General features: G+C 41.7%; 1 protein-coding gene across 2 annotated transcripts in view; it reads right to left on the reverse strand.

Annotated features, from left to right (window-relative positions):
• Window positions 1-606, reverse strand: part of zfhx3b (zinc finger homeobox 3b) — a 250778-nt gene extending 250172 nt beyond the window's left edge. Inside the window, exon 1 of one of the 2 annotated variants that reach the window (XM_070554993.1) lies at window positions 488-606. The gene's annotated coding sequence lies outside the window, so the exon portion shown is untranslated. Of the gene's footprint in view, window positions 1-115; window positions 364-487 lie in introns of those variants that run through there. The other variant, XM_070554992.1, reaches the window with a different exon arrangement.
• Between the last annotated feature and the right edge of the window lie 3996 nt (window positions 607-4602).

Below are 4602 nucleotides of genomic sequence, written 5' to 3' on the forward strand. Positions count from 1 at the left end.
CAGAGCAGTTACAGCCTCAGTCCAAGCTACCTGCACCCAAAGTGTTGAAGGCTAAAGCAGGAATCCAAACAGCAGGAATTAAAATAAATAAACAAATTAAAAACAAATTACTGACCTTGCTGTCTTTTATTTTCCTTTTATCTCAGATGTCCAATCCCCTCTGCTGGTCCTCTAACCTCCTATCCTAAGTGAGTGATGCAGGAGCTTCTTCCTGCTCCTGCTCAGCCCTACGCCACTGTATTAGTCTGATTTCACACTCTGCAGCCTTGCCTCCCCGTCCTGAAGGGGGACGGTGAATGTGCTGCTTATTTAGAAGCCGGCACACACTACCTGGGCTTGTAGGCAACTGTTTAAAGCACGAGGCAACATCCAGGGCGCATAATGCCCCCCGCAACCACCACACATCTTCTCTCTCAATCTTCTCCAAACACACACACACACACACACACACACACACACACAAGCTGTCTGTCAGAGGTGTCTCTACCTTGGCTGGGATAGCAGGCAGCGTGAGAGCACACACACAGTCAGGCACACGAAGCCGGGTTGGCCGCCCCGTTCTCTCTCCTCCTCTCTAAGTGTTTAGAAGACAATTTCAACAAGGGATTGCTCCCAATCTACTAGGATGATCCACATGGATGAGTTATAATATGCTTGCCACTCTCTCCCTCTCTCACCCCCCCGTCTCCTCGTCCTCTGTTCCCTCTCCCCTCATCACTCTCTCCCTTTTCCTCTCTTTCACTCTCGTTGATTTCAGCCTATTATCGAGCCGTCACCGGTCTCAGTTCAGGAGGAGAGCTTCTCCCTTCTTGGATTCTACATTTTCACCTCTCTGTAGACGAGACGGGCCAAAGACTGGCTCCACCTGAATGTGTATTAGTAGAATGCATTATTTATTACAAAGCTGCAATCATTCCCCCCCTTTCATCCACCTTCCCCCCGATATGCCGGTGGACACGCGGGGGAAGGGAGCAGTGGTGGCGACCGCATCACCACCGAAGGGGTGCATTCATGATGTGTGTGTGTGTGTGTGTGTGTGTGTGTGTGTGTGTGTGTGTGTGTGTGTGTGTGTGTGTGTGTGGAGGCTGGGGTGGAGCAGTGGGATGAAAGGGTCAGGATTTGGGACGGTCCGACTCTGACGGGAGGTGGAAAGAATACAAATGAAATCATTTTAATCTATTTATTTATTCAGTGGCTGGGACTGCCTTATCATCCTAGGTGCTGCTTAATGACATCACTGCCGGCTCCGAGCTACCCCAAAATCACACTGCCCCTCACTTTTCATCAAAATGACTTATGGTGCTGTGTGTGTGTGTGTGTGTGTGTGTGTGTGTGTGTGTGTGTGTGTGTGTGTGTGTGTGTGTGTGTGTGTGTGTGTGTGTGTGTGTGTGTGTGTGTGTGTGTGTGTGTGTGCACGCGCAACAGAAAAGGAAACGGTGGAAAATTAACTTAATTAAATATTACAAAGAGGCTTCGGAAGAAAAACTGAAGCTTATTCATCTAATAAATTCATGTTAAAAATAATAGAGAAATATATAAAAACATAAATAAAATCATTATTAAAAGCAGATTGAAATGCTGAAACTTTATTCATAGTTCACAGATCACCAATTTTTAATTTCAGCTACATTAAATATTTATAAACTTTGACAAGAAGTAGTTTTCTAATTTAATTTGATTTAAGGTACTTCTAATTACACTTTAGCTGCTGAAAACATAACAATCATCTGATGTAGAAAAACGAAGCTACTAACTTCACTTGTTTTATTTTCACAAGACTAAACTTTCAAGCGTATAAAATTTAGATCAAATTGAAAGTTTTCATAATAAAATATCTGTAAACCTCTCAGTTATTTAGTCAATTAATTAGAAAATGATTTAAAAAATGAATTTATTAAGCAGAAATAGCAAAAATACACATAGAAATTGTGTGATTTTATAATGGGTAACAGCAGCTTTTTGAATGTGATTTATAAATACGTGTGTGGGTTAAAACAAAGATCTGATCCTTTTTCTGAGCTTTTTGGAGAGTTTTGAACTTTTCTATGATGAAAAAACGAGTTTTAAAAGGTCACTGAAAGATGATTTTCAGATTCAAACAAATGAAGCTTCTCAGGTTTTGTGAAGTCATAGTGTTGTACATTTAGGCCTCACATGTTTCACAATACAGTTCAGATTTTTTAAAATGTATTAAATAAAAAGTCAATAAATACATAAATAAAAATATTTACTGTGTATTCTTAGAAGGTAGATGATTATAAAGTCGCTGATTCATGTCATATATCATAAATCGTGTGTGTGCTTCTGTTCCTAGACACAAGAATGAATGTGTATATAGAGGGAAAAGGTGGGAACAACACTGGAGCTGGTCAACAGGTGGCTGATGTGGGCACCCATGAGGCAAAGGGCCAGGCAGGTTTCAGGACTGCAGAGTCAACCCTGCAGACCCCGTCAGCTCTCTCAGCAGGAGAAACTAGCTCAACAAAAACACAACCGTCCACTTAAAGCTGCTCTAAAACAAGTTAGGTTTTAAAGGCAAACACAGTCGTGGAGCATTCACACATCCCCTGGAGAACCTTCTGCTGGAACCGGAAATCGGCAATGCCAGGGGAAACGAGACGGTGCTAAACACCAGTCGCCTTTTTCTAGGTCCAAACACCTTTTGCTGTTCGTGTTTTATGGTGTTATTCTTTTTGGGACTCAGATAGTTTGTCCTAAAGTTGAAGTAGTAGCAGCCGGCTGTTTCTCCTTCTCTATTATCACTGAGCCAAGAAGCTCTCACACCAGTGGTGTTCTGTTGCTAAATGAGTGAGAACGTAAGGAGGGGAGAACCCAGGGACATGCAGAGGTGCAGAAGTTTGGTGGGACCGACAACCGAAAGGTCCAACCCTTGCTTTCGGAGCAAAACGTGTTATTGGCAGAAGTTTATATAAAAACTCGATAGAACCACTTTATGGTTTTTTCTTTTGTTTTTGTTTCTTCATCTCCACAATATATTTATAGCTGTTTTATGTTGGAATGTTGTTAAGAGGAATGAAAAGCAACGTTTTAAGCTAATTGGTATTCCACATTTGCCATTGCAGCTTTAAAGTGCTCAAAAATGCATCTGGTACCAAATGATGAACATATTTTAACATAGCAACATAAATACTTCAACACATTTACAATAAAAAACAACAAATAAGGAAAACAAGTGATGCATCATTTCGTTCTCTCGTAGGAACCGTCATGACCCGAGATCCGACTCCATCAGTCCCATTAGGACCCCAACAGAACTCAGAAATCACACTTTGAGAGTCTCTAGTCTAGACTCTAGTCTAGTCTCTAGTCTCTACTCTAGTCATTTTGCTATAATTGTTATGGAAATGTGTAGCATTATTTATACAGCCTCAGTGAGAATAAAAAGAGAGACATTTCCTCTTCTTAAATTGAGAGGAAGTTGTAACTAAAACACCATGTGACCCTTTGACTCCTTTGACCACGCTCCTCCACACCTGTGTCTGTCTCTTAGTCTCACCTGCTTATCAGACAAAAATGTGAAATATACGAACACGACTGTTCATATTAACGAGTGATCTGCTTTCATTGAGTGTCCATGAGCTCTTCTTGATGTCATGTGACCACCTAGACGACATCCTGCCCTCCAGAGCTTCGCTTGCCTCTTTGTGTACATCCCATCACACACACACACACACACACACACACACACACACACACACACACACACACACACACACACACACACACACACACACACACACACACACACACACACACACACACCACTAAACACTCCAGAGTTAATGTTTCTTCCTCTTCTCTCCTGTTTTTCAACTTTCAATTTTCCTGAACACCATTATTATTATGTTTTATTAATATCTTTGAATTATTACTCGATTCCCTCCTCAAATGGAGAGCTTTAATTCACATTTGAAGTACTCATCAAGGCTAAGCAGGAAAATGAATGTGGAAGGATACATTATATTTGCAAGAATGCAAAGGGTGAATTAAAAATACATAGCAATCCTGAAATATTAACTAATTCCAGGAAGATAATTGGCCAAAGGAAATAATAAAAAGAAAAACCTTTCCATTACTTTTAAGACTTCCTTTGCTTTAAAGTGCACTTCACGTGGCCCTGTGAATTACGTGCAATCACTAAAACTAAACCTGAATGTATTACAGAAACATCCGTGTGTGTTTGTGGGTACAGACACGGATGCAGCACGACAGGAGAGACTCGAGTATCAGACGGGGTTCAGTCAGAACTGGTTTCAACGTGAACTATCATTGCTTCTTGTTCACTCCAAGATTTTTATTTTTTTTTTTACAATAGTGAACTCTAATTCCCATGATCACCGTTGAAAGCATGACCTTGTGCTGTGTGACAGGAGATAGCCGCAGCATGAAGACAGGACGCCACTTATCATCAAGGGACGAGGTGGCTGTTTAATTTCACACCACCAGTGGCTAAAACCCCTGTTAGTGCAGAGCACCACAATGGCGGCTACGCTTGGGGAGCAGATGTCCTCATGAAGGGGTGTGAAGAGGGAGGGGGTGGTGGTGGGTGGCACGTGTGTGTGTGTGTGTGTGTGTGTGTGT

The sequence above is a fragment of the Nothobranchius furzeri genome, chromosome 9 (genome assembly GCF_043380555.1).
Source record: "Nothobranchius furzeri strain GRZ-AD chromosome 9, NfurGRZ-RIMD1, whole genome shotgun sequence".
Lineage (NCBI taxonomy): Eukaryota > Metazoa > Chordata > Actinopteri > Cyprinodontiformes > Nothobranchiidae > Nothobranchius > Nothobranchius furzeri.